The sequence below is a fragment of the Lissotriton helveticus genome, chromosome 5_1, assembly GCF_964261635.1.
Source record: "Lissotriton helveticus chromosome 5_1, aLisHel1.1, whole genome shotgun sequence".
NCBI lineage: Eukaryota > Metazoa > Chordata > Amphibia > Caudata > Salamandridae > Lissotriton > Lissotriton helveticus.
Genome location: NC_136065.1, coordinates 1,994,723,640 through 1,994,737,384, shown reverse-complemented (window position 1 = coordinate 1,994,737,384; position 13,745 = coordinate 1,994,723,640). Strand labels below are relative to the sequence as shown.

Sequence of the window (13,745 nt, the reverse complement as noted above, 5' to 3'; positions counted from 1 at the left end):
CTCAGAGCACTATTTTCTTAAAGGGCTTCACGCAGGGCACACGATTGGTCCTAGGTGAGGCAGGCAGCGGTTACTTTACTCACTAGCACCTCTCACATTTATATGAGACCTATAAATTTCAGCTCCACACAGAGTACAACCTAATCCGGAATCAATATAATATAATAATTATTTTGTCACATTTCAAAGCTACTAATAGTATATATGGACATAGTTATTTGAATGTACTTGTGGTACTGTCTTGCATGCAAGGCATTATGGATAGGGTGGATTTACCATATCTTCTGCAGGGTGTAGTACCATATGTGACCAAAAGAGAACCCATGGGGCCTCGTTTGGCCACATATGGTACTGCACCCTGCAACATGGCTAGGTAAAACACATTGGCATTTAGAATACCAATAACTCCAACTCCTGTACAAAGAACAAAAGGGGATATCCAGGGAAAATATACACAGACAACTATTGCAAAGAGATACACAAATTAGTCTCAGGCATGGGATCCAAGTGTCCACCATAACTATTGTCAACTACTAGAACAACTCACAAGGGCGTCCTCAATTCTTTTAACATATCTATTCTTTATTTTAGATATGGTTATCTGCATAATTACCAATCTTACACAAAGCAACAGACAATATGTACATCAACACAAAATCAGGACCATACTTTGTTTAGACTTTTTTGTAATACCCATCCGTTTTGACCTGTTGCATACAGACGCAAATATCACAACAATCCAGGGGGAGGTCATTCTTTTTACACACTACCTAAACAGAGAGATATACCCTCTCTATTCGATCGCTTCTATAGCGTGTAGCAAAATTCTTCAAAAATCAAAGTTCATTTTGATAGAATCCTCCTCGTCTTGTTCACATATTGAACAAGATGCTGTGTCACGCCCATGCATCGTCACATACACATGCAGGGGGAAAAGAATCAGGCGTATAGTGACCACCACAGAGAGATATAGTCCAATAAAAAACCAAGTAATGGAGATAAAACATCCATTAAAAACCACCACGTGTGCCTAAATACAGTGATATCACTTTCCAACAACAACCATCACCTATTAAAACACCATGCTTCGTGACAGTGCTCTACCGCAGGTGAATTCACATATAAGGCTTGCCCAGTTCTACAGTACACACACTACTGCACACACCTACAAGAGCACAGCCAGCTTCAATTCATCAGACCCTGCCACCACCGTGCCTCTAAACCTGCTGAGATAAGATCATATCTCTTGGCGAGCAACCTCATCACCAAAGAAGAAACGACAACCCCTATAACTACTAAGTCAATCCCTGTAGATGTCACTTACATCTCTCCAGTGGATAAATCTCTTGCAACACAATATCTGTAAACTGGAACCGAAGTTCCAACTCAGTCTTAGTACAGGAACAGGCACACAACTCTCTGTAGGGAAGACAAAACCAACAACCCCCATAGGTTATCACTCGTACGCCCAAAAGAGGAAACTCATAGCCTCAAAGCGGCGGGGTGTGACCAAGCCTCCCACACAGCATTGCTCTTACCTACACAGTGTCTTGACGTGGTCTCCACTTGGATTCCCGAGACTCATGTTCCAGCCGCATGTAAACAAGCCTCTGCGTGGCCAACTACAGTAGGGAGTAATCTACTCTTCCCATTGACCCGGGAGCGTGTGTACGGAAAAGCTGCAAATGCATAACTACGTTCAATCTGCACCAGAACACACCCATATTCTCCAAGCACCAGGGAGTAACAAAAAATATCTAGTATTCAAGTATGGATGGGGGAAGTCTCTAAAGGGAGCATCTACTAACCTAAACTATATTATTCCAACAAAGTTATTCATGAAATCATGAAATCTCCCATCTAAACAATAGAAATTACCAAACTCTCCCAAAGGTCACCGACGAATGTTCTAAATCACTCTCAGAGTATTCTGCACAAGCACCCTGTGAATATACGTCCTCTTCTCACGGAGACCAAGGGGGAACCAGTACACCTCATACCACGCCCCAATGTGGACAGTCAATAACACAGAAAGCAGGAGGCAACCGAGAGCCCACCAGAATGAACATATTCAGAGGCATATAAGAGCTACATAGTGTATGCATCGCTTGGGGTGCAAAACCTACACTGCATTCCACAACAAAAGTATATATATATATATATATATATATATATATATATATATATATATATATATATATATATCACGCTTCTCGTCTCCTTCGTCTTCCAAAAGAAAACACAGCACTCACGGGGGAGAGTCTCCGATTTTATTAAGACTCTCAAACGCACCAGACGCGTTTCGGCATTCGCCTTCCTCGGTGGTACGAGGGCGTGCCAGAAACTGCCATATTTTATTTACACCGTGACTACATTTCCTGTTTGTTGTGAACAGAAACATAAACAAAGGACCAATGTATGTTTACTAAACTTGGCGCCATCTTGGAACAATCATCAATAACAGAAGTATATACATCAATTTACATATATATACAGAGCCTAATGCTCTAACCTGCTTGCAAAACACCTATAGTTCATTATTCTCTATGCAATTCAGGTATAACCTATCATTCTCGACAATCACGCCCTAAATGGGCATATTGCGCCTGCGCAATTTGTTAGTTCCGTGCCCCTCTAAGTCATCACGCCCTGGATGGGCAGGTTGTACATACATATCATCCTCAATTCAAAAAGTGCAACTCTAACCCAAACAAACAAAATAAAATAAAATAAACTAAAGTAAATGAATCACTGCCCGCTGTATAATCCATCACATAATACATCAGAATCTTAAGAGTAAGATGCAGCTCTCTTCTATTTACAATGTGCCAGACCTATAACCTTACGTTTTGTGCCAATTACAGAAACCCCTACGATTACAATCAAAATATTATCTTGACCATCTATGTGATATATACATTTATATTGTACACCAGCCAACTCCGCTGCTCAACGACCCATCCGTTGGAATAAAGAGCCCTTTATCCAAGATGTACTGCCATTTCCTCATTGCTATTCAGTCCCCCAGGGGATTTTGTACAAAGATCAATTATGTACCTGGACTCTAGTCTTCTTAGTCTCATTGTCCTATCCCCTCCTCTCAAACTCCCTGGGACATGGTCTATGGCAGAGAAAGTTACCAGGTCACTTCTACTTCTATGGTTATATCACATTTATTGATGGCACGTAGATGTTCTAAAATGCGGATCTTAGTTTGATCTTAGTTTGATAAATCGTGCTACCGATATACCTTAGTCCACAAGGACAAGTTAAACAGTATGCGGTATACGTGGTGCTACAGGTTAAGAACTTTCTAATCCATCTGATGGGTAGTTGAGCAGCGGAGTTGGCTGTTAGCGTGTACAATATCAATGTATATATCACATAGACGGTCAAGATAATATTTTGTTTATAATTGTAGGGATTTCTGTAATTGGCACAAAACATAAGGTTATAGGTCTGGCACATTGTAAATAGAAGAGAGCTGCACCTTACTCTTAAGATTCTGATGTATTATGTGATGGATTATACAGCGGGCAGTGATTCATTTACTTTAGTTTATTTTATTTTATTTTGTTTGTTTGGGTTAGAGTTGCACTTTTTGAATTGAGGATGATATGTATGTACAACCTGCCCATCCAGGGCGTGATGACTTAGAGGGGACCGGAATTAACAGATTGCGCGGGCGCAATATGCCCATTTAGGGCGTGATTGTCGAGAATGATATGTTATACCTGAATTGCATAGAGAATAATGAACTATAGGTTTTTTGCAAGCAGGTTAGAGCATTAGGCTCTGTATATATGTGTAAATTGATGTATATACTTCTGTTATTGATGATTGTTCCAAGATGGCGCCAAGTTTAGTAAACATACATTGGTCCTTTGTTTATGTTTATGTTCACGACAAACAGGAAATGTGGTCACGGTGTAAATAAAATATGGCCGTTTCTGGCGCGCCCTCGTACCACCGAGGAAGGCGAATGCCGAAACGGGTCTGGTGTGTTTGAGAGTCTTAATAAAATCGGAGACTCTCCCCGTGAGTGCTGTGTTTTCTTTTGGAAGACGAAGGGAAGCGTGAAAATTTTGCAAAACGACAGACCAAAATGGTGAATTGTACAGCACATTTTTCATTACATATTCAAATTGTATCAACTTTCAAAGCACAGTAAATAGTAGATGATGACCTTAAAGAACATCAGGTTACCCACCCAGTCATAAGTACCCATAGATATTCTTTCAGAGAGCATCAAAAATAGACACAAGTAGTGAATCAGAGAGAACAAAGTAAAAGTGAGGCCAGCCCCTATACTTTCCAAATCATGTGCTGCCAAAAAATTGAGTAAAAGATCCCCCTAGAATCCAAATCTATCTCCGATCTGGCATCAAATAAGTATGGTGAAATAGTTGTTGCAGACAGATTCGGAGCAGTCCCCAATTTTGCATTGCAATGGCCATCCAAAATCATATTGAATGGCAAACCCAAACATGAACTTGAACTCCTATTTGTCAATATATCCACAAAATACAACAGCTGGGAAAAGATAGCTAAATGAAAAATTGTTATTATAAAAATGTACTAGAACCAGTGCTTAATTTGAGCCGGGGCTTTCTGGTGCTAAGCACCAGCACTTAATTGGTTTCCGGTGCTCGGTACCAGCACCTAATTGTCTGCACCATACTTAGAACACATGGTGGCGCTGCTCATCTAATTAAGAGATGAGCAGAACGGTAGTTTAGGAATACAATATACATTAAAATTGATAATACCTGCCTTCCCAACCATTCCTTTAGCTTTGGGGACCTGAAATAATCTGAACTTTCGCATTTTCGCGCTAGAGAGATGGTTAGTAGTTGTTTTGGAAGCTATGACAAGGGCGATGGGTGGTGCAAGCTGCAGGGGCTTCCTGGTCAGAGCCCTGGAACTTAATATTTTACAAATTAAGCACTGACGAGAACCAGACCTAAGTTGAGGCCCCACTTCAAATCAAAAACCTGCATTTCCCCCGCCTACCCCCGGATATAACTGCACAATATTACGACCAATGTTGAACTTAAGCCATGTAGCCAATCCCACCTTGGCCCGGCCAGTAGGCATTGGACAGGCATGGAGTTATAACATTTGTACCCATCATAAAAGACATCACCCTTAACCCAGGTCTCTTGCAAAAGTATGATGTCATAGTTTTTAATAATCTTACACCAATCTACAATTAACAATTCAGAAGCCAGACCGGCAACATTTCAACACAACAATTTGAAAGTCCCCTTGGGCTGGTTAGATGACTTATTCCTGTGTTCTGATTATATACCACCGCAGTGGGGTATTTCAGCCCACCGGGAAGGGCCTACCCTCTATTTGTTATTTTTTTTTTTAGTCCTCATCAAGCAAACAGATTTCTTAGAGTATGGAGAAGTCGGGGGCCCCTTTATCTCGTTTGGATCCGTTCCAAAACGACCGCCTTATAACTCTCTGGGGGAACTGTTTGCCTTGTCCTCTGAGGCCCCCTTTTTTCCATATCTAGATACACGATTTTTGGAAGTGGGGGAAGCTAGTCATTATGACTACTCTATTCAAGACTCCGCTTGAAATCGTTGTTACTTTTGCCTTAATCATTGGACACCCTAGATGTTACCAAATTGTATTTTTCCCAAATATTCCAGAACCTATTTTTCTTACTTTGCCTTCCCTTTTTATCCAGATTATATACCCTAAGTACTGAGTTAAGCCAATCCGAGTATCTTGGAGGAGATTGTTTTATCCTATTAATACAAATTTTCCTTCTAGCTAGAAGAATTAACAAAAAGAGGATTTTTTCTTTATCCTTCGACGCATTAGTGGCATGCAAGTTATTTCTAACCCCAAAAATAATCAAATCACTGCTTACCTCCACTGGTTGTTCTAGTACTTCTGAAAGTGTCTTACCGATCTGGCTCCAGTATTCTTCTAACATCACACAATCTTGAAACATGTGGAGGTCGTCTGCTCTTTGTATTCCACAGTTGAGACATTTCTTTACTGTATTGTTTTTGAATTTTGACAGTTTTTTTGGTGTCCAATATGCTCTGTGAATTGTGAATAAGTGACTTTTTTTCAGAGGAGCAGATTTTGCCACTTGTCCTGCGATTTCCCTGAGCCTGGTAAGAGGGTAAGGTAAGGGCCTACCCTCTTACCAGGCTCAGGGAAATACAGGAAAAATAAGTTAGCCATTCTGTACAACATTGCCCACATGGCAAGCCAACATTTCTGGAATGATTCAAAAGGTACAAATTACAAGTCTCGGGGAAGTGTAGGCGGCCAGGAACAGAACTACCATTCTGCCCCGCAGCACTGCATCAATCATTATCATAAAAGACAGATGGAGCCATAAATGTATTCTTGGACATGAATGGATTTGCATGATACAGAAGCTGGAAAGACGTGTTCCTATTAGCATGAGCAGAGTTAACCAGATTGAAATATTTGTAGACAAATCCCAGGGGTAGAACCCTTATTTTCACAAATGGAAGCAAAATCGATCCTTCTAAACGCATTCGAAAGTCTGTAATCATATACATGGATTAGAGGAAAGCTAGGAGGTGTTACTAGCTGTGGGCAGGGCAGAGCAGAGAGTAAGAATATATTGGCTAATTTAACATATGGGTTAAATGAGCTACTACTTCGTGATATTTTTTGCTCATAATTCTTACACACTTTTACCTATGGGGCAGTGGCATTCTGGGACAATTGTGCAGATTGTCAAACAGAGCCCAGTGTAGACGTTTTAGGGTACTCTTTGCGAGGCCTAATTCAGTCAGCTGAGCTCACATTATACTGAAGTTCAATCTTCTGAGATCTTTCCTTGGAAGCTCAGTCTTCCAAGCCTATGACAGGAGGAAGTCTGCAGACCCAAACTCCACTATGGATGGTTTGGGTGCAATATAAAAATCACGGTGTGACCATCTGCAGACAGTACTAACTTATCTATGGGATGCAGGATAGGCATGCGTGATTTTTAAAACCCTGATCATAAATATTATTTCTCTGAAGTTAGCTCTAATAAGAACTTTGAGGTCTAGTCTAAACTAAATAATGCTATAGATCATCAAATCACACATGCCCCCAGCATTATTTGAGATAAGCCCTACCTTAAAGATTTAGGTAAAAGCTCATTCGCTGGCATTTTATATCCCTCCCATTAAGAGAGTTATACATGTTATAGCTCCAGTGGGTATATAGAGGAAACATTGATACATGTGTTATGCTTTGCCAGTTTCTTTAAATAGACTTGAAACCTTCAGGGTCAATTTTCTGGTTAGAAAGTGGAATAAGAAACTGTACAGGAGTGATTAAGCTATTCCTGAAATTTGATTACCTTAGCGTGATGGAACAATGTAAAAAACGAGTTGATGCAGATGAAACATGCTGCAAAAAGTGGCCCTGTTAAGACCTCTTTATAGTATCTTATCTGGCAAATAATTTAATCTGGGTAGTTATTTATTTATTTATTATGAAATGTTACTTGTGTTACTTTGGCCACTTTCTGTTGGAATAGCCAGTGAATCACTCCCAACTCAGTGGCTAACGTCCTGATTTGAAAGTTTGAGGATGGAGTAATTTCCGTTGGCCTGATTTAGGACTTTACGCCTGCCAGGCCGAGACTCCTTTGCCCGCCAAACTTATAAATGACTACCAAGCGAAGGTAATGTATAAAGCATTGGTGAGAACCGCCATTATAGCAGTTACTGTCAATGCATTTGCCTGTTTGGCGCAGCGCTCCGTCAGCAAGACACACCTCTGTACCAAACAATTTTCTTTTTTTTATTTTCAAAAAGAAAATCCCCAAACTGGAAAATACAATTTAGTTTCACTGCCCCTTACCGCCAGGGTTTCCTGCAGGTGGCAGGCAGTGAAAACTGACCTGTAATTCAGCTCATCTAAATTAGGTGGGTGGAATGACAGCTCAGTCTCCCTCGACCCTTACTCTGCAAGGCCATTGGAGGGGATTCATCATGTAGGAGACAGAGTAGTCTCTGCCATTATTAGTCCTATAGGTCCATTCGCATATAAATTTGCCCGGCAAACCGATTTCTTGGTGGTAAGGATACTCTGTTGCTATTGCAAGGGAATATCCTTACCACCAAGAATTACATCTAGTCCTAAGTTATTTCGAAATTCTGTTTGACTATGACCTGGGTATGTCTATCATTTTATTGTACGTTTGTAATTGTTTTAGGTAATATAAATAACTAAATTATTCTATACAGGTCCCCCACTTAATAGGCAGGACCAGAAGTACATTAAGACCAATCTAGACCATTGCCTGGAGTGCCACGTGTGGGAGAGTGGCCTGTTACCTCCTACCGGGCTCCTGTCGTGCAGGTAGACTGCCGTCTGTACGGCTGCTTTCAGAGTAATGTTGCCCATAGGAAGCTGTCATTTTGTGTACTGTATGTACGTGAGCTCATCGATCAGCTGCCCTGTAGTGCAGCAATAAATATACACACAGAAGGGCCCAATCCATCCATAGAGTTCATTGCACCACACTGATCAACCACCGTACAACTTTATGTAAGGTACGTGGGCAAACTGTGAACAGTCCCAGGACACCGTCTGTCGCAGTGCTTGGCGGGGGTTATCACACTGCATTGGAACCACTTACCTGCAGGCTCAGACATATCTCTGGAGTAGGTGCAATCAGCCATCGAGTTATCACACTAGAGATGAAAAATCTGACCTCAGAGTTACACAAAAATATCAATAACTATATGTGCTATAACCCACTGAACTTTCTCAGTAGGATTGGAACCTCTTATCTATATTTGCAGTGAGTGCATTAACCTGCTGATCTCTCTCTGTAGGATTGGAATCTGTTACTTTCTAGTTACATTCAGATGTTTGCAGTAACTCCCAGAACTTTATCTGCAGCAAGGACATTTACCTTTAACTCTGGAGCCCCCCTGCTTAGATTAGAAAGCTTGACAGGTTACACATGGGGCTCGACAGTAGGTATGGTCACCAAGCAAGATATCCCACTGACTCGGCCTGAAACAAGTGAGCTGCAGGTACCACACAGACCTCTAACAATGGAACTCGGTGAACTGCGCTTTCTTTAACTGAGATCTCCGCAGTGGATACATTAACCTCATAAAGTATCTCTTTTTAAACCCGAACATGCCAGCGGAGGGGGAGTTACCTAAAGAGGGGGGTCTTTCGCTTATTTCTGCAGAGCTATAACCCCAAGATATGTGCCACTATTACTCAGCCCCTACTGGTACCCCACTGAGGCCAACCTGGAAATTATAGAGACCAGACTTAGTGGAGCAGAAATCAGCCGTAATCTTTATTGTGCATCCAATATCTGTCAGATCACCCTAAAAATGCCAACTAGGTCACATCTCCTCATTGACTACGAACAGTGGACAATTTAACATACAAAATGTAATTTTGTATGATAAGCCGGGATCTAGAGGGATCGCCAAGTGGGGCAGGCCCTCCGAAGGTAACCCTTGGCCCTCCTAAGGGCTATTCTCAAGCAAAGAAGGTCCATTTTTGTTTTTAATATGTTTCCAGGGTATCTTCGTGCCCATAAAGTCTGCTAAATCGCCTCACTTGCATGATAATGGTTGAGGCTCCTAAAAATCTCTGCACGGACAGGTGTGAAAGTCAGCAGGCATGGGTGCTGCTGTTTTCTCCCAAACAAAAGAACACCTGTGGATCTATGACGCTCCTGCAACAACAAAAGATGGGGAATGCAACTCCCAACAAAGGGTACTTTGAAATGCTAAACTTAAATGTGGCGTAAAGACCAGAGCTGCCAACTGGAACTGGGGATAGTCCTCCTCAGCCTCCAGCAGGAAGGAAGCTCGCCCACCAGGCCTGTCGCCCACCACACCAGACAGTCAGGGCATCAATATCTAGGCCTCCTTCCACATGACGTGATGCTGTCCCCTGGCCCCCCAGTCCAGACAGTGCAGTGCTGAGCCCAGTCAAAGGTAAGAAATGCATTCACCTTGACAGAACCTGAAGACTAGATATGTCACGCGAGGATGAGTTCAGGCCTGGATGAGTTGGTATAGATGACATGAGTTTGCGCTAGCCTATTCAAACATCTTCACGCTGTCTTTAGTAATGGAGAGACAACCTGTAACGTAAATGCAGGCACCACCACCACACATAAATCAATCAGATCTGGCCAGCGCACTGATGCAAAGCACTCACCTGCAGGCGGCAGTCCAGACAGGGGAAATTAAATTACAGGATGTGCCACTCTCTTTCCAGGCTGTCCTCTCTGGCGTTGCTATGAATGCTGCCTACCTCGCCTTAGTTACGCGCACTTTCCCAATGCGCATGAGGATTAACAGCAGACCCCACCCCACCCTAAAGAAAATAGCGGCGCTCAGACGCGGAGGTGGTGACATATGCGTGCTGCGTCTTCTACACAACAAGCAACATCATCATCATGGTGGTCAGGTGACACAGCATCACAGGTCAGGTGGTGACATGACGTAGGTGTGTACTGTGTAATACCCATGATTCAATTAACTCCTCTGAAGGGAGCAGTGTGACAGGAGACAGACATATTATTGCTTCTACATGAAACCATCTCGGTATCACACCCATTCAGTTCTCCCTTCCATTCTTCAACAGTGCTGTGATCAAAAACTGTGGTTCAGCAGCACCGATCCCATCAGAGCCAGGGGGATACTGCGGCCCATCAGAAGTAACACCACAATAATGTCCATGGCAGCTCTGAAGGATAGAGACGAGAGTGCAAGGCCATAAGAGGTGAACAAGTAATAGTCTCAAGCACTTCATTAAACTCCTCACCAATGGTTGTCAGCCTGGCAGACAGCCCTCTACAGTCCAAGCAGGCCATCGAGAGGGGTTGGCCTAACGGCTAAGGCGCTCGACCTTGGACCTGGGGATCTGGGTTCGAGTCTCGGTAACGACGCCAAAAAACCCCAGTGATTCTGCGCAAATCACTTAATCTCCCCGTGCCTAAAAAAAATGAAAGTGTGTCCTCATGTAACGTAACTGGTGCTATGTAAAGCGCTCTGTTAACTGATTCGGTTCGGTTCTAGTTCGCGCTATATAAAACTCTGCAAAAAAAAACCAACCTATCCAAAGGTGCAAGACTCGCAATTCTGTTGAACATTCCTCCTGGCAGCAAGGAATGAGGACTAGAGGAGGGGAAACCCCATACTGCAAAGTACCCTAGGTCATGCTCCTAGGTAGAGGAGACGCAAGGAAGGCTACAGCAAGGTCCAATAAATAAAACATACAAAGGTGGCAGCGTAAGACAACGCTTTAGGAGAGGCAGCCAGTAGAGGGCAGATAACTGGAAAAAGGACACCGAAAAGTGGGGAATTTCCATCAACCTGGTAAATTTGTTCTTGCATTTGGAAGTTGCTCCGTAAGATTTCACATTTGTAATTTGTTTCCGGTCTTCCCATTTGCTCCAAACCTCACTGCCTTCTTCATTCACAATGGGACAAATAAAAAATTAGCATCTTTTCCAGAGTAGCACGGGGCAGCTCATTGGACAGGCCACCCACCCAGTGCAGCAAAAGAATTTTAACAACAAGAACTATACATATACAGAAACCGTGGGCCCACAGATTGAGAGGGCTAAAATAGAATCTAAAACACAAAAAAACGAACTTCTGACCGGACTGCCACTCACTCAAATATACTGTACCCTAACCCCGCAGCCCTACCCAATACATGCTCATTTCCCTACTACACAAACGCCAGGCTCTGGGAGAAAAAACATTTACAATGTAGACCCAATCCTATTTCAGGTGGAGAAATGAACCATTCAGTAAGGAGGACACGGAAAAGGAGAATGCCGCGTCACTCAGAGGGGGCGTAAACAGAGGGCTCAGAGACATGTGTAAAGACTCATGAGGGAAACCATGTGCTCTTGCTATGTGCACGTTAGTCTTGTAGGGATGGGGCAGAGACCTGACAGACATCCGTTCAAGCCAACAGGTGAAGAAACAGAACATAAATAGACCAAAACAAGTTATCTATCCCACCACCAGGCAGTGCAATAATCAGCAGACCACCTCGCCTCACCCGCCATGGAGGGGGGGAGGGAAGGCCCACCATGATACTGAAAGAGGTGACGAGCTATGGAGAGGAAGGGGAAGGTCCCCTTGGAAGCATCACTTCTCTTTATTGCTTTCATCGGAGGGGTTCTCGCCAGGTTGGTATTCGTGCTCCTCCTCTTCCATAATCTCCTGTTGCTTGGGCAGTTTCTTGTATTTCTGGTACAACTCGTTCAGGTTAAACTCCCGGATCACGTTCTCCTCAGAGAAGCTCCAAGATACGGCCCTTCCATTCTTGTCGACTTGTGGCCGCTGCAGCACTTCCTTCCCACCCTGGAATAAAATCTGCGAGGGAAGCTGCTTTGTGAGAGGAGACATGCTGACATTATAGCTGGTGCTGACATCCGAGTAGCGTCCAAAGTCCACTTTCCCGAATTTCAGGCCAGCACAGTTGTACTTTAGGGAGAGGCCCGCATACACAGGCGCGAAGGACTGACATTCCGAGGACCAGTTGGCAAAGAACTCCACGAGCCTGGTCACCCGTCGATCTTTATCAATCTCCTCATCGATGATCTTGTTGTTGAAATATTTGATATATTCTGGTCCCATGTAGAGAGGGGGTGTACAGGTCATCAAGAACACTAGGCACAGGGTGAGATAGAGCAGTCCGCGCTGGGTCGGCAGTCCCAGGCACAGCAGTGGCGCCTTCCGCACCAGTGGAAAGGCGAGCGAGAGCAGAGCAGGGAAGAGGTATTAGGGTTGCGCCAGCCATCATTCCGCATTACTGTATCTGCTGAAGCATGGCGCCTCTTCTTGTGTTTGCGCTGACACGTCGGCTGGTTCTGCTTACTCAGATGTCACAATTTTGTTTTTCGTCGAGTCACAGTATGGGTTTTGTATTTTCTGACTAGGCACAAACATTGGCTGGCTTTACACAGTCACAAGTCGGATTTAGTTTTTTGCTGAGTCACGCTACAACGCGAGTCTGCACAAACAAACATCGGCTGGTTTTGCTCTGATTTTTGCGGATACACGAAACCTGATTTCCCAGTGAGTCATGCTTCCCAAAACTGCCCACCACCCCCACCCGGATTCTTGCCGAGCCATGGTGGGCTAAAGGGAGGTGAATTTACATGCACTATCCATACCAACCTTTGAAGAGGAAAGTGGAAGTTTAAAAAAAACCATAATCGGAGAATGTACTTCCCCCATGAGCTTCTATTGAAGCAGATAGAAAAGGGGGGGCCAAGCGGCCCCCACGCATGCATGGCGGGGCCCGGCCCTTCCCATATCCCGGTTCTTTCGTGGTGGCTTGCCCCCGCCCTCGCCCCGGAAGTAGTTGTGCACTTCCGGGGCGAGGGGGCGGGGCCGCGACGGCGAAAGGGTTAAGAGCCTGGGGAGCGCGGGAAGCGGCCTCTTTGTGCCCGCGCTCCCAGGCTCGCTCCTCGCCCCACCGCGGGGCTGTGTAATTTTCTTTCTTTTATATTCCAGGTTGCTTCGTCGCTGCGGAAGACTGCGGGGGTTTCCTTGAGCTCATACCGACGCGTTGTACAAGCTGAGCGGGAGAATTTGCAGGGCGTGGCGATTTGAAGAACCCGACCGACGGGGGACTGCGGTGTTTTGTTGTCGTGGATCCAGGCTAGCGGTTTTTTCGGTCGGGACACCACTGAGGCGGAGCAGGGAGAATTCTGCCGGGACAAAGCGAGCGAGGAG

The 13,745-nt window shown here is 44.1% G+C and overlaps 1 pseudogene; it reads right to left on the bottom strand.

Annotated features, from left to right (window-relative positions):
- Positions 1-12,149: 12,149 nt before the first annotated feature.
- On the bottom strand, positions 12,150-12,803 carry LOC144752839 (thioredoxin-related transmembrane protein 2 pseudogene; annotated as a pseudogene).
- Between the last annotated feature and the right edge of the window lie 942 nt (positions 12,804-13,745).